Raw genomic sequence first — 23937 nt, forward strand, 5'->3', positions numbered from 1 at the left:
AAAGACTTCGGCCAAAATGTTCCACTCGGTGGGGAAATGGGGCCATTAAAGAAGTCGGAGGCCAGCGGGCTCCTCAAGATGTTTCACAATTGTACTGTCAGAGCATGTTGTTTATTTCGGCTATTTGTATTTCACTTGAGATGTTTCTGATGTTTTAAACGATTTCCTGTATTCATGGTAAAAGGTTTTTGTGCACCTTTCATAACCTCCACAAACTTTTTAGTGTCCCTTTAGTACACTTGATAAATATATCATCTGATTATAACGGTTGTTGACTACCTACACTAACCCTAACTAACCTGAAAAAAAACTGGCAGGAAATGTCTTTGCATTCAATTGTGTGTCTGATAAAGCTTGCTGGACAGCAATCCTCATTGTAACTCATTCATGCAGAACGAAACTTCAATCGGAAGAATGTATAATGATTAAACAAATGAGGAAATCAAGGCAATGGAATATGGTAACCAACTTGAAATTACACTAAAAAAAATATCCCCCCCCCCCCGCTGCTGTCCCCATAACACTTGATATCCACATTCATGTTAGATGATGTACTCGGAGATACCACATACACACATCTTTCAAAACACACCTTCAGTTGTGAACAAGTGTCAGACGGCCGGCTGTGGAGAGTAAGTACCACGTTGTTCCGACGCAGCCTTTTTCAGTGTAAAACCATGGGTTGGGGTAAAGTTGTCCCCAAGGTGGCCTTTTTCATTGTAATACCACGGGTTATGTTGACCGATAAGTATATGGAGTATAATACCCCCAAAATATCCCGCACGTTCGTTGTTACCCATGTTGTAAAATATTCGAGGACGTGTACATAATTGTGTTGGTTTGTTCATTGAGAGTACCATGTTTTTGAAGATAACGGTGGTTGTTTATTATCCTCAGCCTTTTCAGAAAAAAAACCGGCCAGGGTAGTGGGGGGGGGGGAATATTGTAATCTGATTCATCCAATTTCCGCCGGTACTCCAGGGGCCTCCGTCTGGCCATCCCCAGGCAGATTCCTGGCCCATCCCCATCTCCTTGAGATTCCGATAAACCTGCTGAAACCACGAGGCACGTGGTCGGCCCACTGGCCGCCTCCACTCACGAGACTCCCTCGCTGAGCGAATCTGGTGAGCAGGATCAGAGTCGGGGAAAAAGAGCCACATGTCCATACATCCACAGCTGACTCTCACAGATGATGCAGGTAACAAATCTCATTTGAGTCTCTCTCAGCAACCGCTCATTGGACACAAAGTTCTACAAACGATAGCCAAGGATTCTCCGAAGAGACCTGGTACCAAAGGAATTGAGTCTCCATCTCAGATCAGTCTCCTGATCAGAGTCGAAGTCTCACATCCATAGAGCAAGACTGGAAGAACCAAGGACGTGAAGACTCGGACTTTTGTCCTCCTGCACAGGTACCGGCAGCGCCGCACCCCATGATCCAGTGAATCCATTACTCCAGGCCTGACCCAGACGTCTGTTGACCTCTGGCTCACAGCCAGCAGAAACATGCATATCATTGCCAAGGTAAGTGAATTTCTGTGTGACCTCAACATCCTCACTACAAACAGGCACAGACAGGACAGCAGCATCCAAGATGCCATTGAAAGCCTGGATCTTAGTTTTTACACTGGAACTACATAATTCCAGCGGCTCCGACTCCTGATTCAGCACTTCGAGGGCCTCCAAAAGGATATCAAAAGCAACGATGACTGCGTCATGTGAAATCAAGGTCAGAGATCTTGACATTCCCAAACGATGCACCGCAACTTGATCTCTCTGACATCCTCCCCCGAATCCAGTCCATACAAGTGCTGAAAAGTGTGGGGGCCAGTACACACCCCTGGTGAACTCCAGTAACAAATGGAAATAAGTCAGAGATGGTACCACCACATCTCACAGCACTCTCAGTACCAGAGTGGAGTTCACACATCAGATCGATCAGTTTTGGTGGCACCCCACGAAGACCTCAAATCCTCCAGAGGATTCACTGAATCGAACGCTTTACAGAGATCAACATAGGCTGCCAAATCTTTCGTCTGTGTTTGGTGAGGACCCGAAGAGCAAGGATACAGTCAATTGTTGACCTCTTATGTATAAAGCCTGATTGCTCTGGATGCTGGTGCTCAAGCAGATGGTGGCTGACCCTATCAAGAATTATCCGAGCAAAGACCTTGCCTGGCACTGAGAGCAGCGTCACACCTCAGTAGTTGTTGCAGTGTTGTCGATCACCCTTCCTTTTCCAGAGAGGGACAACAAGGCCCCTCTTGCAGTCAGTTGGGATGATGCCTGTGTTCCAGGCAGAGCACAGAACTGCATGCAACGACATGAGTACAGCATTTCCACCAGCCTTGAGAAGTTCAGCATGGATGCCACAGATCCCTGGAGCTTTACTCCATTTCACCGGTTCACCGCAGCCTGTTTCCACAAATGAAGGTGGACCACAGTTGATTGGAGGGTCACCAACAGTGACTGTAACACCCCTGACGTCCAACTCGACAGCTGGTGGATTAGCCTGGTACAACCACTCAAAGTAACTGGCCCAGCTGGCCTTCACTTCGGACTCCTCTGTCAAGAGCCCCCCACCCTCTGCTCTAACTGCCCCCACCCTCAGTACACTGAGGATGGGCTTTGATTAACCCAATGCACAAATTCCCCTGTAGTGCTGCAGAATGGTGCCACATAACAGACCAATTGTGCATTTTGGGTGATGAGCACGAAAATTGGCACAGATGTAGCTTTTAATGTGCTGAACATTTCTAGATATGGGGCCATTTCAGTTTCTTTCCAAGATGGCCGCCAAATTCAAAATTGCCACCACTGAGTAAAAAAACTGCTTTCTGACTTGTTTGTAATATTCAAATGTACTAATTTCATATTTTTCATGCTCTTTAACCGTGATATTGCATAGTTAGTTTCTTTACTGATGTTTGCATATTTATACAATGCAACAATTTAAAAAATGGCGCAGAAATCCAAGATGGCCGCCATGCTGAAGCAGTTGAGATCTACCTCTGAAAAGGAGGTAAAAAGGATCGTTTTTGCTGAATAATATCCACGCTACTTGATATATTCTTTCCATGCTTTGAGTCGCATATTGCCTCATATATTTAAACCAAATTACATCGTTAAGCCAAATTGTTGCCTATCTCATTTGCATAATAAAAGGGGAATGCAAACTCTCCCTTCCTATAATAAAGCACATTAGTTCTGTAGTTGGCAAACCGTTCTTATGACATGTAGCTTTCATCTACGCAATGCGTCTTTAAGTTTTAGAATATTATCAATGTGTAAATACAAAGCAATTGGACAAAAATAACCGTATTTAACCTCCATTTCTTGAGAGGTGGATCTCCCCAACTGCTAAGTGGATAACTGGAAAAGCTAATGTATCCTTAATGAAGTCAGGTTTTCTTCAAATTATAATTCTTTTACTACTATCACATGTAGGCATTGGCTTTACTATGATTTGGTTTTAAAGAGAAACGTCTATCAATATGGTGCACATTCATCTTGTTATAATAGATTGAAGTCATCACATCGCAACAAGATTCAGCAATGGTTTTTTAGCAGTCCATTGTTTGTTATATATAGAAACAGCAATCTACCTCGAGGCACAAAATGATGCTGAATATTGCTTCATCATGTTATTGACGCTCACAGTCTCCGTGACACTTGCAATATGTTGTACATGCCATCTCTGCCTTCACACACTAGCACTGGCGCAGGCATCCAAGTTCCACTTTGCAGCCGCACTGAAGAAGTTCTTTGCACGATTTGGATGCTTCGGGCAGGGTTGTCCACAGAGGTTCCCACAACTGTGAGGCCCCTTTAAACCATCCCCAGTCAGCGGGATCTGGTAACTCTGGATCTCGCAGTAATGCCTGCCCCCAGCAATGCCCTGCCTGATATGCTGCCTGCTTTGTGTGTTGACACTGTGCAGCTGAAGTAGGTGGAACGAACTCAATGGATCTCCCCTTTTGAGTAAATAACTCTCTTCGGGCATCGTCAACACTGTTACAGCAGCTTGTCCGGTCATACATGACGACAACAAACTGTTCAATTGTTTGCATTTGTTCTTTCAATGTCTCGTCTGAAGGAGGTACTCTACCAAGAGTCGCAAAGACTTCTACGACATCTGTGAAAACCTTCATTGTGTTCCATGCTGTTTTCTTTCCTCGGTTCAGAAAGAATGACGTCTGATCACAACCGGTGAAGGCGTGGAACATTAGCAGAGACAAAGATTTATCTGGACCTAGGGTATGGGCAATGGTGTGTGCTGGTATGAGTTTGCAATTCTTTCCTGTGCCAAATAATACCCATATTTCACTCAGGTTCGTTTGGTTGAACAATGATGTTGCCAAGACAAGCACGTCAGTGTCCACAGTACGCAACATTACTTTCTGGTATCCATTCGCAGCAGCGTCTGCTGCATGAAGTAGTAGCCTAGTGTCGGCTTCTTCGTGTGCACATGGAGAAAGGTGACTGATGTCTTCTCTTGGGGAATTCAGCAATATCGATTTGACAAACGTAGAGATGACCTTCTTTTCAGTTTGGATTGTCACCGATTGTTGCGCTAATAATGCAGAGTTCTTTCTTGTTTTCACTGACTTTGAAGAATTCTTCCCAGTTTCCTGGGATCTTGCTATTTGGTTGAACACGTCTCCGTGTACCTGTTCCACGCTTCTTCCTCGTCATTGCTTTTGAGACTATTTGGAATATATTCATCCCAGACAATGTCTACTCTGCTGGCTTTAGTAAGCTGGATCTGAATATAGGGCAGGGAAATGCACTTGGAGTATTCATGGAAGGTTTTGGCAGGGCCTGGTTTCAACATGTTAATGAGAGTGGCGCCATCTAGGAGAATGATATCAACCTCAGGAACCTGTTCCGGTGGAGTAGGGCAAGTTTCCTCAAAGCACTTGACTCGGTCAGCCTTTGTCCCTGACCGCAACTCTCCAAATTTGGACAATGATGGTAGATAACATTGAGTTTCATGGCAAAAGAACTCCTCAATGTCTCCATCACGGACTTGACAGGACACGTACAACTGTGAGAAGAGGGCACATGTTTTCTTCAGCGATGTAATCTGCTGCTGATCATTGGACTTCAATTTAGACTGAGGGCAGCTGAACAATGGCAGTTTGTTTCTCTTCAGTGGGCTGAACAGACTTAGATCTGTCGCCCAGACACTCCTTTACAAAGGTAGCATACTGCTCCTTTCCAAGCGTTTGTATGTAGTGAACTGTCGTCACTACTTCGTCTCCCACAATATCTCTTGTGTCAAGAACCAACAGATCAATGGTTTGTTCTTTAAATGGGTTAGCCATTTCCTCGATTGTGTGACGGAGAGAACGCACTTGTTTGGCAAATGTGCTCTGCACAGACTTCACTTGTTCATGGTGTTTGATATCTGGCCCCTTGCTCTGTTTCTCCCTGATGCTTTCTACAGTCGTTAAATTCTCCGATCACTCGTGCCATTTCTGGCCCCGCCACCATCCACCGCATTAGTTGTGATATGTTTTCTGTAAGTCCAATAGCCCTCCGTCGCCTTTCACGATACAATTATTTTGCTCGTGAGCTTGATCAATGGCTATGGAAGAAAATGACCGGTGGGTCTTCTTTACGACAAAGTTGCCACTTTGAAACTGTGCTGCGACGTCAGGGTGCATCCTCCCAAGATTAATCATGTCACACAAATGAACTGGTAGCCAACGGCTGTAGTGCAGGTGATCAAGGGTGAAGAACCAGGGCATAAGCTGATCCAGAGCTTCAATGTAGAGCTTGAAGTTGCCCTCTCGAAGAGATCTTGCAAAGCTCAAAATAGTCAGCTCAAATTCCAATGTTGTAGACCAGTAATTAAACTGTGGACTTTCAGCTATACGCTTGTTACGCCAGGCCTCAAATGCTTGTGGCATTTCATCAGCCACCAAGCTCTTGCCATATTCGTCATATGCTCTGTGCATCAGGATGGATAGACTATGAGCCATAATCTGATGGGCATGTCTTGTCCTTGTCAAGTGGGATGCCTTGAGGAAAGTCAGCTGTGCCTGGAGAAGCTACACCAGCCTCTGCTAAAGCACTGGTCCATCCACTTTCATCTAGCCAGTCATCGATGGTTTTGAATGCAGCCATTTCTATATGAAGGCCCCCAAGCACGACTACAATCTTGCCTTCTCCGTAAGTTGTTGGCCAGTTCCATTGGATCTGCTTTGCGAGTGCAAACAATGGCTGGTCAAAAGCAATGACAGGAGTCTGACCAGGATTTAGAAATTCAACATTCTGCTTGATTATATTCATAGCGTGACGTATCAAAGCAGGAGAATTTGATTTCTCTGCGAAGAGTGGAAGCAGCGAGCTGATATCTGTTGGGTTTGCTGAATCGTTTTCTATGTTGCTGGCATGAAATGCTGCCCAGGAGACCTCCATATCTTGTGCAGTGTTATCATGAGACTCGACTATGTCTTTCACATGACTGAGCCACCTATACAGCAACAAGAAATAAGCATATAGGCACAAACAGTGCGACACTTTAGTGTTCACATTCACAATAATCTACTAGTATTCGAAATATAAATAAATATAAGTGTTGGCAGATGCACAATAAGCGAGGTCCTACTACTAGAACATATTGAACTCACCTGGCATTGTCCTGCAGTGCTGCATACATTCCTTCATATGAAGCAGGCGGGAGAACCGAAACTTCTGGTACTGTTGGTTCTTTTGTATGTAGGGAAGCCGGTGGTATGCTGGTGTATTCCTCTGGCAATTCTGATAATGTCTTCTCTTTAGACTCGCTTTGCCGGAGGATCTCTGTGTCTCTCTCTACTCCATGGACATCGTTGTTCGGGTGCTGAAAGAGGTATATTCTTGTGCCATGATATGCCCCTTGAGCGGTCGTGGAAGTAGGATTGTGGTCTATGTTATCAACTGCACTTGTGGTGAATAGACCATGGCATAAGTTTGCAGGACAAACAACATGTTCTGCTTCATATCTTGCACAAACTTCATTACCCAAATCCTTTGAAATGGTAAATACTCTGTCATATGATACGGAGAGCCCAAGGTCATACATTCTGTCAATTAACTCACGCTTTCTTGTCCTGGCATGGATGAGGAGTCCGACGTAAGTAGGCAGGGGTGTCTCACGATCCACACTGTGGTAGTGAGAGGTGGATCCTTCATGACGTCGAATTATGACATTTTGGCATATAAGCTGAGAGACAATTTGTATCGCCTGGGTATCAGTGGCATTGCTTGATTGCTGCACTATGTCTGATCCACCCATTATCATCCCAACGAGGGTCGTCAGAGACTTAGAAACTGAAACAACAAGTAACAATACAGGAATACCCATGCCCACCCAAGATAAAAAATAATGACGACAATAAATGTCCATTTGGATGTCTGACAAAATGCCCACTTCTCGCTTCCTCAAATCCCCGATACTCCTATTACACTGCCTCATAGCCTCGGGACATTTACGCATTGACTTATACATTGTGTGCATGCTAATACAAGTTACTTGTCAACTCAAGAGTCTAGACTAGTCTGATAAATCCGTCGTCCGTCCGACTAGTCCGATAAATCTGACGTGCTGTAGCTTTCTTTTATTATTCTCTTTTCTTCATTGTTTTCTACTGGCGCTACATGACGACAGTAGGAATAAAATAAATAAAAGTGCAACAGAACGTCAGATTTATCGGACAACTCTAGACAATTGTCGCAAGGTGTGCTCTGCACAAGTTTTCATCGTATCCGGACAGTGAGATTGCTTTGTTTTATGCGCGGAGAGATACGGCCAATGATATGCGCCGGCCTTGCTTGCGATTCATTCGCTGCGGAGCAACATGTCCGCTGCGCTGGTCACGTCACCTCACTAAAATATTTCTGATGTCGAATTTACATTATTGAATTACGAATAGGATATAGTCTAACCAGTTGTTATTGCCAAGTCTTCCTTCGATGTCCTCCCGATCATCATGAATTCCGGGAATTTCATCGCCAGTTTCCTCTGCTTGTCCTGCTTCGGCCTCGACCTGGTAAGGCCGTATTCCATTTCCAGATGCCTGAACTTCACCTCCCACGACTATGTTATCCGACAATTCTCCATCTGATTCAGACCAATATCCGTCATTTCTCTCACACTCACTGTCGCTATCAGACAAATCAAAGTCCATGTCATCCATTATTCAAAACCAAATGTTTGATTTTTTTTTGAAAGCAGAAATTAACGAAGCGTTTGAGTCGACCAATCGAATGTGGAAATGCACAGAAGGCCAATAGAATCACGTAGACCACCAATCCAAGTAATTTACGTGCAGCCTTTGTCGTCCTGGAGATGATGTCATGTGGGTTACGCCCCTTTCATTAGATTTCGGCAGAATTTTTAGGGGCGTTCCCAAAGAGGTTTGCTTTTTAATTTTACATTTTGCAGAACGAGTATTGTGAAAAAACAGTCAGATCTGAAATCACGATGAAAAACTCCTATAGGACATATATATATATATATATATATATATATATATATATATATATATATATATATATATATATATATATATATATTGTTGTGGTTACCAAATTCGCAAACCACCATTCAGGTCCCTTAGGTGAGGTATCTCGGTAAGTACATGTGTAGTTAGGCCCAAACCCGTTGTCTAGTGGGAATACATGTCATTTATGCGTGCTGCGACTCTTCAGGATAGCCGTTTTTCTTTTACTATCTTTATTTTGGACCAACCGCCATTGTTACCACCACCAGTCACAACATCACCCACTAACCACAACGCCGCTTCACCACAACCGCCACGACCTTCACGTCACACCTCACAACCGTCGCATCGCCACCGTTCTTGCGCCGCTTGTGGGTACCGGTGTTGGACTCGTGCAGGGCGCGCGCCGAACAGCGTGTACAAAACCACGGATTTTCCACTTCAAAAACGGATCAAAAACGACACACGCCCACTTTTGTTCCGTCCAATCGGTGAGCAAGGGGCGAATTGGCCCCGCCCCCAGGGCGTTGGAGGGCGATCGATATATGCAAATTTATGGATCAAAAAGCATTCACGCCCACTTTTTCTCGGGCCAATGGGGAGCAAGGTGAAAGGTCGAAGGGAGGGGGTCAAAGATGAGAGGGCGAAGCCACGGGCTGATATAAGCGACCGCGTTCGTCAGTCAAGTGGAACAGAGAGTTAAGACTTCGCGGGCGGTGGAGTTGGCAAGAAGGAACTGGTCGTCGTCGTGTGCGTTGGAGTCGGAGCGGAGGGGACGGAGCTGTGGAGAGGCGGCGAGGGCAGACGAGGGGGTGCTCGCGTCCTGCAGGGAGCTGCACCCCAGGGAGGCCGACAGCGCGACCTGGCCGAGGTGGAGACGCTCGTCGCGGGACTCGAGGCAGAGTAGGAATCCTCTATACCCCGAGCATCAGCAACCCCCTCCTGTTTCCCCCCGCGCTGAGATAGTGCGACCAAGGGGGCCCCTTTCCCACCCCCTACCAGACACTGTCCGCGAGGCCCGCGGATTTGAGGCACCATCGCCGCTCCGCGTCTCATCACCAGACGGGTAGGCCCGACCCGGTCTCGGCCTCAGGCCCGCCTCATCTTTGAGGGTATTCTTTTCCTTGGTTTTGGGTATGTGTTGTCGGCGCCGTCTGTGAAGTAAAACTGTATAAGTGTTGCCGTGTGCTCGCGTAATCGGTAGTAGATCTGCATTGTCTCATTTGCTTTTTGTGTAAATTGCATTGTGTTTTTCTTTTCTGTGTGCTTTTGGTGGAATTGAATATGTGTGCTTTCCGTTCATCGCGAATAAATGTGCTTTGTGTTGAACTGTTTCCCGCTTCGCTTCGTCATTTCTTTCATTGAATCCTCATCTTGCTTCACGTAAAGGGTTGGTAGTGGGCTGAATACGCCCGATAATTAATCGAACCGTCGAGGTCGACGATAACACCGCTCGGTTATCCCGATAGTACGGAACGGGTCGCTTAAGTGGCCCGTGTCCGAAGTCGACCTGCGGCGAGGTGCGATCGCCCGGTCTACCCTCCGCGTGGGTACTTAGGTAGGTCGAATTTGGCGAGCAACCCTATCCCACGCGGGGGCTGATTCGCTCGATCGCGGTGAGACCGAAAGGTCCACCCGTGACTGGTTCCCGGCGTTAGTCCGAGAGGGTCACGACTGGATTGTCCGTCCGGTGGGCGACGTGCCGCGATTCGAGTTACGTGGCCGTCAGCACGCCGGCGGGCGCGAATCCGCAACACTGGTGTCAGAAGTGGGATACAAATTCATCGCCCTCCTCGCGGCACTGGTATCGGAGAACAGGAAAACGGGCTCTCCTGTCTCCAATTAATTCACGGGAATCGGTCCAGGGGTGAGAGAAGCGACCCCCGATTCCCTCCAAATTACGAGCGAGTTAAATTAACCCTTCACGAGAAGCAAGATGGCGTCTCAAGGCGAGCGGGAGCCGGGGGTATTAGAAATGGATGTAGAATGTGTAGAATCCATGGCTCAGGATGGAATCCCCGTGCAGGAAATGTCGGTTGTACAGGAACACGGACTCTCCCAACTGAACCCAGAGCCCGAAATAGGTGCGGCAGCGGCCGCGGTGTATGACACCTCCCCTTCCCCCCTCCACCAAAACCCTTCCCCGATCCCTGCCGAAACGGCTCACCCAAGCGCACCCGACATGGCCCAGCTATGCGCCATGCTGGCGGAAATGACAGCGAACATGATCAAGCAAATGAACGAAAAGATGGATACAAATACAAATGAAGTGAAAACGACGATGGATGCGAATACACAGCAAATAAAAAAAGAAATGAAAGAACTACGGGGTGAGACGCAGAACATGGGCCGATGCCTGCAGGCGGGCATGAAGGCCGTGACCAGGGAGCTGGGAATGGCGACTCCACGTGTGGGAGCAAACGAGCTGGAAGGGGGTGCAACGGCTGACAGGCCCGCGGTGGAGGCGGGTAAAAAAATAATTCGGGGGGCGTGTTGGGCGAGGGTCGTGACAGAGGAATCGACGGTGACCAAAAGGGAAAAATTAAATGGGGAGACCAAAACGTGCGAGACGAGACACGAGGTGACGACGACAGAAACTTATAAATGTATAGAGACACGGGAGACAGAAAAAATAGAGGAGAGACAACACGATGAAGACGGGGTAAGTGACGCACACACACACACGGAGGTAGTGGAGGATAATGGGGGTGAGCTCGCGGAGCGTGTTGGGACCCAGTGCGAGCACCTGGGTGGCCTCCTCCAGGAACGAGGGGAGGGAGTATGCCCCCTTGAGGCGAGTCACGACCAGGTGAGTTCGGTCGTGCTTTGCGAGGTTGAGGGGACGAGTGCTGTGGACAGGTGCACGGAGAGCTTGGGGGGTATAGAGGCCCCGGAGACCCTTGTGGGGACACGAATCCCCAGTGTGGTTGTCCCTGTGTGTGTGGTGCAAGGCGTGAGTGCGGCACCGTGTGTGGAAGCGACCCCGTGTGTGAGTGGTGTGGTGGCGATGGTGCCAGGGTACGTGCTTCCCAGCACGCCGAGTGTGGATGGGGCACCGCGGGTGAGTGCCCCCGCGTGTGTGGGTGAGGCACCGTGTGTGAGTGAGGCCGTGTGTGTGGATGAAACGGCCAGTGTGAGTGAAACACCGCGGTTGAGTGCCCCCGCGTGTGTGAGTGAGGCACGGAGTATGGATGAGACACCGCGGTTGAGTGCCCCCGCGTGTGTGGATGAGGCACCGCGGTTGAGTGCCCCCGCGTGTATGAGTGAGGCACGGTGTGTGGATGAGGCACAGCGGTTGAGTGCCCCCGCGTGTGTGAGTAGTATGGTTTGTGTGAGTAGTGAGGCACGCGTGAGTGAACGGCCGTATGCAAGGGAGACCGTGTGTGTGAGAGAGCGGTATGTGAGGGAGATGTCGGTTGGCATGCGGGAGCACGCAGCCGCGTCTCCCGGTGTGAGTTTGATGGAATGGAGTGTGAGCGTCGTAACACGCAGGTGTGCGTGGGTTGAATGGCGACGACGGCGACATGTAAGGAAAGAAAGCCGAGTAGCGGCTGTAGCTGTTTCGGGGACCGTGCCGGGTTCGCCCAGCAGTGAGCACGCGGTTCGTGCTGTGCAACGCACGAGACCACCACGTGCTCGCTTGCGAGAGTGAAGTCCCGGTCCGGAAACGCCAGCGGTGAATTTGCCGATCCCGCGGACGGACAAAGTTTAGGCAGGATTACGGATTTGGACCGGACGGGTCTCCACGCGATCGTGTGTGTTAAGCTCCAACGGGCAAAGCACATGTGTTCGCGTGGGGAACCCCTCGAGACGTGGGGCTTGTGTTTTTTTTTTATGCGCACGGTGACGCCATGGCTGCACGTGGGGTTGGAATCCGGCAGGAGGGGTATCTCTGCCGGATGGTACCGTCCAAGGAGGGACGAGGAACACGTGCAGCTGCATGACGTCACGGGCAGGTGCAAAGTGCGTGAGTTGCCGCGCTGGTGATGCGCATGGAAAAAAAAAAAAGCAAGCCTCACTTTCGGGTGCAAAGGATTCCTGGGCAAGGGGTGGAAGACCCCCTTACCTGGGCACAGGATGGAAACTAGTTAGGGGGAAGGGTTAGCTTAGTTAGACCGACTTCATGGGGCAGGGGTAAGTCCTCATGGAGTCCGTGGAATGGATTAGTTAGAGGGATTTAGTGAGCTTTAGGTTGGGAAAATGGAAATAATTAATGGGATTATTTGGAGACAGAGACAGACTTGTGGATGTGTAGAGGGGACGTAGTTTAGCTACGTAGTGTTAAAAGGAACGTGCTATAGTGTAAGGGACGACGTGGGAGCACGAGTTAGTTAGGGGATGTAGTTAGGAGTATAGCAGAGTTCAGCGGTGTGTGTGTTGAAGAGTTGGTGAGTTGTGAGGCATGTGCTTGGTGAGTGAGTGAGGCCAGTGGGTCTGTGTGTGTGGAGTGAATGGGGAATGCATGGTGCGATGAGTGATTGGGGGGGAGGAGTGACTCCCGCCCAAGGGACCCCCGGGGTCAGAGTAAAGTGAGTTAGCTGGTTTAGTCAAATTGAAAAATGGAGGTCGTTTTGTTGTTGGTGGGAAAGTAGGCTCGAGACCCATTTGGAGGGGTGCAGGAGCCCTGTTGACGGGCTTGGGAGCGTGGCTGCGAAAGGTGAGTATCGCTGAGTGGGTACCCCGGGCACCAGGCTAGTCGGCCGTGGTAGGCCAAGGGCCCATGGGGGGCCGGGATAGCGTAGTGGGCACGGGTGCGCCTGCTTGGTGCGGGGGCGCCATTAGCCGCGTGGGCAGTGTTGTGGGCATGGGTGACCCTCGGAAAGGGGCCCGGGAAGCCAGCCTGCCACGTGTGCGTTTCAGGGGAGGTGCCATGGGGGGCACTCCCCGGTGTAAGGGAGCTGGTAGGCTCGGAGGCAGTGTAGTGCCCGGGGGTGCCATAGCGGGAGATTCGGCAGAGGGTCGTGCCTGCCAAAGGGAGCCACGTGTCCCAGCCAGGAGACCGTGTGAGGGCACGGAGAGAAAATTGGGGGGCAAGGCCCGAAATTGTGAGGACACCAACACAGGCGACGGGAATCTGGGTTGTTAGAACCAATAGTTTAAGCGAGAGGCGCTTGTTGAAAGCCCCGGGGTAGTTTAACAGTTAAATGGTTAGGGTAGATTAGGAGATGTACCCCTCCGCACCATCCATCCCCTCGCTCTCGTTGTGGGCCGCTGGACCCACTTTGGGTTAGATCGCCGAACTCTGGGGAGGCCATTCTGAGGCTTCGTTGGGCCTCGACACAGGACGTTAGCTCTCCCTTGTTCCCCTCCGGGAAGGGAACGTAGGGGTTGGGAGTAGGCTAGGTGACAGGATAGGTTAGCCGAACAAGGACGATAAAGGGGGTTAGGGGACGATTTATAGTGGGGAAGTAAAAAAAAAGAAAAAAAATAAGTTGGGGCTAAATTGGGGTTTGACAAATTAAGGGAGTGGGTATGTACAGTGACAGGCAAAGGCGATAGGTTGGGAGGGAGACAGGTAGGTAGGTCCGAGCCTGCCCTCCAAGTGGCCAGCACCACCGCACTCCCTCCACCAACCTCCACTGAACGGCAAGAGCTGGCCAACTTCATCGGCTGGCCGTGTTTTGCTTCAAGGCGGAGGCCGGCCAACTTCGTCTGCAGCTGCTGTGCTGCAAGGCCTGTGCCGGCTGGATCGTCTGCAGCTGCTGTGCTGCAAGGCCTGTGCCGGCCAGTTCATCTGTGGGCTGTGTTTGCCTGCAGCGCCCTTCTTCTGCGGGCTGTGTTGCCTGCACCTTTGCCATGCCATGCCCACTGCCCACGTTCACCAGCCCCGTTCAATTTTTGCTCTGCCCCCCCCCCCTGTTCATTTCCATGTGCGCCAGGATCCGCGAGGCAACAGTTTGCAAGCTGCGAGAACTGCCCTGTTGGCAGCTACAACACGGGCCTGCAGTGGCGGCCCGTGCACCGTGTTTGTGTTCATCCATCCATTTGTTGTGCTCATTGCGTGTGCCACTTGAGCTGGCACGGAGACTGCGTTTGTGCAGCCCATGCACCGTTGTGGTTCACTGCGTTCAGTTCAAAAGGGAAGGCCTTGGACTGCGTGTGAGCAGCCAGCCACGTTCCCTGTCACCTGCATTGTTTGAGCCAGAGACTGCATGCGGGCAGCCTGGCTCCCTGCTGACTGCTTTCTTTTTGCAGAGTTCAATGATCCTGGGCCATGGTTTAGTGTAAAATTTGTAAGTTAAGGTTAAGATGTACTGTAAATATGAGTGCGCCCCCGGCATGTCTGTCTAGCGCCGGCAATTTTATTTAAGTCGTCCGTGTGAGTGAGTTTGTTTAGGTAGTTACGCAGCCCTCAGGTTATTTATTTTGGGGACACGAATACCATGGATGTCGCACTCAGGGATCCGTAGGTAAAATGTACTAGGGGAAAACTACACATGATGGCACACGAAAATTTGACGACTCGGGACAAGTCTGTAAAAAGGGGAGGGGGTAGTGTTGTGGTTACCAAATTCGCAAACCACCATTCAGGTCCCTTAGGTGAGGTATCTCGGTAAGTACATGTGTAGTTAGGCCCAAACCCGTTGTCTAGTGGGAATACATGTCATTTATGCGTGCTGCGACTCTTCAGGATAGCCGTTTTTCTTTTACTATCTTTATTTTGGACCAACCGCCATTGTTACCACCACCAGTCACAACATCACCCACCAACCACAATGCCGCTTCACCACAACCGCCACGACCTTCACGTCACACCTCACAACCGTCGCATCGCCACCGTTCTTGCGCCGCTTGTGGGTACCGGTGTTGGACTCGTGCAGGGCGCGCGCCGAACAGCGTGTACAAAACCACGGATTTTCCACTTCAAAAACGGATCAAAAACGACACACGCCCACTTTTGTTCCGTCCAATCGGTGAGCGAGGGGCGAATTGGCCCCGCCCCCAGGGCGTTGGAGGGCGATCGATATATGCAAATTTATGGATCAAAAAGCATTCACGCCCACTTTTTCTCGGGCCAATGGGGAGCGAGGTGAAAGGTCGAAGGGAGGGGGTCAAAGATGAGAGGGCGAAGCCACGGGGCTGATATAAGCGACCGCGTTCTTCAGTCAAGTGGAACAGAGAGTTAAGACTTCGCGGGCGGTGGAGTTGGCAAGAAGGAGCTGGTCGTCGTCGTGTGCGTTGGAGTCGGAGCGGAGGGGACGGAGCTGTGGAGAGGCGGCGAGGGCAGACGAGGGGGTGCTCGCGTCGTGCAGGGAGCTGCACCCCAGGGAGGCCGACAGTGCGACCTGGCCGAGGTGGAGACGCTCGTCGCGGGACTCGAGGCAGAGTAGGAATCCTCTATACCCCGAGCATCAGCAACCCCCTCCTGTTTCCCCCCGCGCTGAGATAGTGCGACCAAGGGGGCCCCTTTCCCACCCCCTACCAGACACTGTCCGCGAGGCCCGCGGAGTTGAGGCACCATCGCCGCTCCGCGTCTCATCACCAGACGGGTAGGCCCGACCCGGTCTCGGCCTCAGGCCCGCCTCATCTTTGAGGGTATTCTTTTCCTTGGTTTTGGGTATGTGTTGTCGGCGCCGTCTGTGAAGTAAAACTGTATAAGTGTTGCCGTGTGCTCGCGTAATCGGTCGTAGATCTGCATTGTCTCATTTGCTTTTTGTGTAAATTGCATTGTGTTTTTCTTTTCTGTGTGCTTTCCGTTCATCGCGAATAAATGTGCTTTGTGTTGAACTGTTTCCCGCTTCGCTTCGTCATTTCTTTCATTGAATCCTCATCTTGCTTCACGTAAAGGGTTGGTAGTGGGCTGAATACGCCCGATAATTAATCGAACCGTCGAGGTCGACGATAACACCGCTCGGTTATCCCGATAGGACGGAACGGGTCGCTTAAGTGGCCCGTGTCCGAAGTCGACCTGCGGCGAGGTGCGATCACCCGGTCTACCCTCCGCGTGGGTACTTAGGTAGGTCGAATTTGGCGAGCAACCCTATCCGACGCGGGGGGCCGATTGGCACGATCGTGGTGAGGCCGAAAGGCCCACCCGTGACTCGTTCCCGGTTATATTGTTGCGGATTCGCGCCCGCCGGCGTGCGGATGGCCACGTAACTCGAATCGCGGCACGTCGCCCACCGGACGGACAATCCCGTCGTGACCCTCTCGGACTAACGCCGGGAACTAGTCACGGGTGGGCCTTTCGGCCTCACCACGATCGTGCCAATCGGCCCCCCGCGTGGGATTGGGTTGCTCGCCAAATTCAACCTACCTAAGTACCCACACGGAGGGTAGACCGGGCGATCGCACCTCGCCGCAGGTCGACTTCGGACACGGGCCACTTTAAGCGACCCGTTCCGTATTATCGGGATAACCGAGCGGTGTTATCGTCAACCTGGACGGTTCGATTAATTATCGGGCGTTTTAGCCCACGACCAACCCTTTACGTGAAGTAAGATGGAGATTCAATTAGAGAAAAGACGAAGCGAAACGGGAGAAGCAGTTCAACATAGAGCACATTTATTTCACGATGGCACACGGATAGCACACATATACAATTATACACCAAAAGCAAATGTAAAAGAAGAAGAAACACACAATAATGCACAAAAAGCAAATGTAAAAGCAAAACACAATGCAGATCTACCACCGACTACCGAGCACACGGCAACACTTATACAGTTTTACTTCACAGACGGCGCCGACAACACATATACTCAAAGCAAAAGAAAAAGGGACCACCCTCCACGATGAGGGGAGCAGACGGGCCTGGGGCCGAGACCGCGTCGAGCCTACCCGTCTGGTGATGAGCCGCAAAATGGCGGTGGCGCCCCGACTCCGCGGGCCTCGCGGACAGTGTCTGGAATGGGGTGGGAACGGGGCCCCCTTCTCGCACTATCTCAGCGCGGGGGGAAACAGGAGGGGGTTGTTGATGCTCGGGGGGGATGAGGATATCTCGCTGGCTCGGGTCCCACGACGAGCGTCTCCACCGCGACCTCGGTCGCGTTATCGGCCTCCCCTCTCCGCAGCTCCCCGACTCTGACACGAGCGCCCTCTCGACTGCCTTCGCCGCCGCCACCTCCCCAACTCTCCACAGCTCCGTCCAACTGCTTTCTCCGACTCTTCTCTTCACTGACTTCCCAACTCAACTCCACTTCTCAACTCCACTTGACTGACTCCTACTACTTCTTCCCAACTCAACTCTTCTGGCTCTTCCCAACTCAACTCCTTTTTGGCGAGCGAACGCGGCCCTTTATAGCCCCCCGTGGCTTCGCTCTTTCACCTTCGACCCTTTACCTCTGGCTGGCTCCCCATTGGACAGAGGAAAAGTGGGCGTGAATGCTTTTTGATCCATGAATCTGCATATAGCGATATTACTCCGACGCACCTGGAGGCGGGGCCAAATCACCCCATGCTCGCTGATAGGACGGAACAGAAGTGGGCGTGAGTCGTTTTTGATCCGATTTCTTCGGAAAGGCTGGTGTTTCTGCACCCGCTGCTCGGTGCGCGCCCTGCACGAATCCAGTATCGGTGCCCACAAGCGGCGCGGGAATGACGGTGATGCGATGGTTGCGAGAGCGAGATGTGACGGCAAGGGTCGTGGCTGTTGGCGTTGTTGTTGTCGTGAAGCGGCGTTGCGGCTGGTGGTTGTTGTGTGATGGCTGTTGAGACGTGGTTGGTGGTGGTAGTAATGGTAGTAATGGTGGCTGGTCCAAAATAAAGATAGTAAAAGAAAAACGGCTATCTAAAAGGGTCGCAGCCCGCATTAATGACATTTATTCCCTCTAAACAACGGGTTTGGGCCTAACTACACATATACTTACAGAGATATCTTACCGAAGGGACCTGAATGGTGGTTTGCGAATTTCGTCAACCACAACACTACCCCCTCCCCTTTTTACAGACTCGTCCCGAGTCGTCAAATTTGCGTGTGTCATCATGTGTAGTTTTCCCCTAGTACATTTTTACCTACGGATCCCTGAGTGCGACATTCATGGTATTCGTGTCCCCAAAATAAATAACCCGAGGGCTGAGTAACTACCTAAACAAACTCACTCACACAGACGACTGAAATAAAATTGCCGGCGCTAAGACAGACATGCCGGGGGTGCACTCATATTTACAGTACATCTTAACCTTAACTTACAAATTTTACACTAAACCATGGCCCAGGATCAATGAACTCTGCAAAAAGAAAGCAGTTAGCAGGGAGCCAGGCTGCTCGCATGCAGTCTCTGGCTCAAACAACGCAGGTGACAGGGAACGTGGCCGGCTGCTCACTCGCAGTCCAAGGCCTTCCCTTTTTAACTGAACGCAGTGAACCACAACGGTGCATGGGCTGCACAAACGCAGTCTCCGTGCCAGCTCAAGTGGCACACGCAATGAGCACAACGAATGGATGGATGCAAACACGGTGCACGGGCCGCCACTGCAGGCCCTTGTTGTAGCTGCCAACAGGGCAGTTCTCGCAGCTTGCAAACTGTTGCCTTGATCCTGGCGCACATGGCAATGAACAGGGGGGGGGCAACGCAAAATTGAACGGGGGCTGGTGAACAGGGGCAGTGGGCATGGCATGGCAAAGGCAGCAGGCAAACACAGCCCGCAGAAGAAGGCCGCTGCAGGCAAACACAGCCGGCAGATGAACTGGCCGGCACAGGCCTTGAAGAAAAACAGCCAGCCGGCAGATGAAGTGGGCCGGCACAGGCCTTGCAGCAAAACACGGCTCGCCGATGGCACAGGCCTTGCAGAAAACAGCTGCAGACGATCCGGCCGGTACAGGCCTTGCAGCACAGCAGCTGCAGCCGATCCAGCCGGCACAGGCCTTGCAGCAAAACAACAGCTGCCGATGAAGCTGGCCAGCCTTCGCCGTTCAGTGGAGGTTGGTGGAGGGAGTGCGGTGGTGCTGGCCACTCGGAAGGCAGGCTCGGACCTACCCTACGGTCTCCCTCCCAACCTATTGCCTTTGCCTGTCACTGTCTATACCCACTCCCTTAATCTGTCAAACCCCAATTTAGCCCCAACTTATTTTTTTTATTTTTACTTCCCCACTATAAATCGTCCCCTAACCCCCTGTACTGTCCTTGTTCGGCTAACCTATCCTGTCACCTTGCCTACTCCCAACCCCTACGTTCCCTTCCTGGAGGGGAACAAGGGAGAGCTAGCGTCCTGTGTCGAGGCCCAACGAAGCCTCAGAATGGCCTCCCCAGACTTCAGCGATCTAACCCAAAGTGGGTCCAGCGGCCCACAACGAGAGCGAGGGGATGGATGGTGCGGAGGGGTACACTTCCTATCTACCCTAACCATTTAACTGTTAAACTACCCCGGGGCTTTCAACAAGCGCCTCGCGCTTAAACTATTGGTTCTAACAACCCAGATTCCCGTCGCCTGTGTTGGTGTCCTCACAATTTCGGGCCTCGCCCCCCAATTTTCTCTCCGTGCCCTCACATGGTCTCATGGCTGGGACACGTGGCTCCCTTTGGCAGGCACGACCCTCTGCCGATTCTCCGACGATGGCACCCCCGGGCACTACACTGCCTCCGAGCCTACCAGCTCCCTAACACCGGGGAGTGCCCCCCATGGCACCTCCCCTGAAACGCACACGTGGCAGGCTGGCTTCCCAGGCCCCTTTCCGAGGGTCACCCGTGCCCACAACACTGCCCACGCGGCTAATGGCGCCCCGGGCCCCCGCACCAAGCAGGCGCACCCGTGCCCACTACGCTATCCCGGCCCCCCATGGGCCCTTGGCCTACTACGGCCGACTAGCCTGGTGCCCGGGGTACCCACTCAGCGATACTCACCTTTCGCAGCCACGCTCCCAGCCCGTCAACAGGGCTCCTGCACCCCTCCAAACGGGTTTCGAGCCGACACACCCACCAACAACAAAACAACCTCCATTTTTGTTAATTTGACTAACCCAGCTAACTCTCTCGACACTGACCCCGGGGTCCCTTGGGCGGGAGTCAATCCTCCCCCCAATCACTCATCGCACCATGCAGTCCCCATTCGCTCCATACACACAGACCCGCTGCCCTCACTCACTCATCATGTACTCACCTCACAACTCTTCAACACACACATACCGCTGAACTCTGCCATCCTTCTAAGTACCTCCCCTACCTAACTCGTGCTCCCACGTCGTCCTTTAAACTACAGCACGTTCCTTTTAACACTACGTAGCTAAACTACGTCCCCACTACACATTCACAAGTCTGTCACTGTCTCCAAATAATCCCATTAATTATTTCCATTTTCCCAACCTAAATCTGACTACAATCCCTCTAACTAATCCATTCCACGGGCCCCATGAGGACTTACCCCTGCCCCATGAAGTCGGTCTAGCTAAGCTAACCCTTCCCCCTAACTAGTTTCCATCCTGTGCCCTGGTCAAGGGGATCATCCACCCCTTGCCCAGGAATCCTGTGCACCCGAAAGTGAGGCTTGCTTTTTTTTTTTTTTTCACATGCGCAGCACCAGCGCGGCAACTCACAGCTCGCGCACTTTGCACCTGCCTGTGACGTCATGCAGCTGCACGTGTACCTCGTCCCCTCCTTGGACGGTACCATCCGGCAGGGATACCCTTCCTGCCGGATTTCAACCCCACGTGCAGCCATGACGTCACCGTGCGCATAAAAAAAACACAAGCCCCACGTCTCGAGGGGTTCCCCACGCGAACACATGTGCGTTGCCCGTTAGAGCTTAACACACACGATCGCGTGGAGAACCCGTCCGGTCCAAATCCGTAATCCTGCCTAAACTTTGTCCGTCCGCGGGATCGGCAAATCCACCGCATGCATTTCCGGACCGGGACTTCACTCTCGCAAGCGAGCACGTGGGGGCCTCGTGCGTTGCACAGCACGGACCTCGTGCTCAATGCTGGGTGAACCCGGCACGGTCCCCGAAACAACTACAGCCGCTACTCGGCTTTCTTTCCTCTGTCGCCGTCTCCATTCAACACACGCACTCCCGCGTGTCACAACGCTAACACACCTCACCATTAAACTCACTCCGGGAGACGCGGCTGCATGTTCACACATGCCGACCGACATCTCCCTTACACACAGCGACCTTGCACACGCTGTCTCTCTCACACTCGGCCGCTCACTCACGCATGCCATTTCCCTTGCACACGTGGCTCCACTCACTCGCGGCCTTTCACTCACTCGTGCCATTTCCCTCACACAAACCATACTACTCACACACGCGGGGGCACTCATCCGCGGTGCCTCACTCATACTGGCCGTTTCACTCACACACACACACGGCGACACTCACACACGGTGCCTCATCCACACACGGCATGCTGGGAAGCACGCCCTTTGGCACACTTGCCACTACACCACTCACACACGGGGACGCACTCACACCTTGCACCACACACACCGGGACAACCACACTGGGGATTCGTGTCCCCACAAGGGTCTCCGGGGCCTCTATACCCCTCAAGCTCTCCGTGCACCTGTCCACAGCACCCGTCCCCTCAACCTCGCAAAGCACGACCGAACTCACCTGGTCGTGACTCGCCTCAAGGGGGCATACTCCCTCCCCTCGTTCCTGGAGGAGGCCATCCAGCTGCTCGCACCGGGTCTCTACCCAGTCCGCGAGCTCACCCCCATTATCCTCCACTACCTCCGTGTGTGTGTGCGTCACTTACCCCGTCTTCATCGTGTAGTCTTCCCTCTATCGTTCCCATCTCCCGTGTCTCTGCCAACTCGGTCACCTCTTCACCCTTTACCTCCCTTGTCTCAACTGTTATTTCCGTCTCTTCCCTTGTTATCTCCCTCGTGCACGTCTCCGTCACCCCAATTAGTTTGTCCCTCTCGGTTACCGTCACGACCCTCGCCCAACACGTCCCCCGAATTATTTTTTTCTTACCCGCCTCCACCGCGGGCCCGACAGCCGTTGCACTCCCTCCCAGCTCGTTCGCTCCCACACATGGAGTCACCATTTTAAGCTCCCCGGTTACTGCCTTCATGCCCGCCTGCAGGCTTCGGCCCATGTTCTGCGTCTCACCCCGCAGCTTTTTCGTTTCTTCCTTCATTTGCTATGTATTCGCATCCATCTTTTCGTTCATGCCTTTTATTTTGTTTGTGAATGTATCCATCTTCTCGTTCATTTGTTGTGCATTCGCATCCATCCTCGCTGTCATTGCCGCCAGCATGGCGCATAGCTGGGCCATGTCAGGTGCGCTTGGGTGAGCCGTTTCGGCAAGGATCGGGGGGTTTTGGTGGAGAGGGGGAAGGGAGGTGTCATACACCGCGGCCGCCGCCGCACCTATTTCGGGCTCTGGGTTCAGTTGGGGGAGTTCGTGTTCCTGCACAACCAACATTTCCTGCACGGGGTTTTCATTCTGGACCATGGATTCTACACATTCTACATCCATTTCTAATACCCCCGGCTCCCGCTCGCCTTGAGACGCCATCTTATTTCTCGTAAAGGGTTAATTTTGCTCGCTCTTAATTTGGAGGGAATCGGGGTCGCTCCTCTCACCCCTGGACCGATTCCCGTGAACTTAGCTGGAGACAGGAGAGCCCGTTGTCCCGTTCTCAGATACCAGTGCCGCGAGGAGGGCGATGAGGTTATATCGCACGACCTGACACCAGTGTTGCGGATTCGCGCCCGCCGGCGTGCGGACGGCCACGTAACTCGAATCGCGGCACGTCGCCCACCGGACGGACAATCCCGTCGTGACCCTCTCGGACTAACGCCGGGAACTAGTCACGGGTGGGCCTTTCGGCCTCACCACGATCGTGCCAATCGGCCCCCCGCGTGGGATAGGGTTGCTCGCCAAATTCGACCTACCTAAGTACCCACACGAAGGGTAGACCGGGCGATCGCACCTCGCCGCAGGTCGACTTCGGACACGGGCCACTTTAAGCGACCCGTTCCGTACTATCGGGATAACCGAGCGGTGTTATCGTCAACCTGGACGGTTCGATTAATTATCGGGCGTTTCAGCCCACGATCAACCCTTTACGTGAAGTAAGATGGAGATTCAATTAGAGAAAAGACGAAGCGAAACGGGAGAAGCAGTTCAACATAGAGCACATTTATTTCGCGATGGCACACGGATAGCACACATATACAATTATACACCAAAAGCAAATGTAAAAGAAGAAGAAACACACAATAATGCACAAAAAGCAAATGTAAAAGCAAAACACAATGCAGATCTACCACCGACTACCGAGCACACGGCAACACTTATACAGTTTTACTTCACAGACGGCGCCGACAACACATATACTCGAAGCAAAAGAAAAAGGGACCACCCTCCACGATGAGGGGGCAGACGGGCCTGGGGCCGAGACCGCGTCGAGCCTACCCGTCTGGTGATGAGCCGCAAAATGGCGGTGGCGCCCCGACTCCGCGGGCCTCGCGGACAGTGTCTGGAATGGGGTGGGAACGGGGCCCCCTTCTCGCACTATCTCAGCGCGGGGGGAAACAGGAGGGGGTTGTTGAT

General features: G+C 52.0%; 1 protein-coding gene across 2 annotated transcripts in view; it reads left to right on the plus strand.

The window, feature by feature from the left end:
* LOC147025740 (uncharacterized) overlaps window positions 1-23937 on the plus strand; it is a 94105-nt gene that overhangs the window by 837 nt on the left and 69331 nt on the right. The window contains exon 2 of one of the 2 annotated variants that reach the window (XM_085880455.1): window positions 6790-6859. The exons of the other annotated variant lie outside the window; for it this stretch is intronic. The gene's annotated coding sequence lies outside the window, so the exon portion shown is untranslated. The remainder of the gene's footprint in view (window positions 1-6789; window positions 6860-23937) is intronic. 2 annotated transcript variants of the gene reach the window in all.

This window comes from Eptatretus burgeri, chromosome 5 (assembly GCF_056783735.1).
Source record: "Eptatretus burgeri isolate ZD-2024b chromosome 5, Ebu_testis_v1, whole genome shotgun sequence".
In the NCBI taxonomy this organism is placed as follows: domain Eukaryota; kingdom Metazoa; phylum Chordata; class Myxini; order Myxiniformes; family Myxinidae; genus Eptatretus; species Eptatretus burgeri.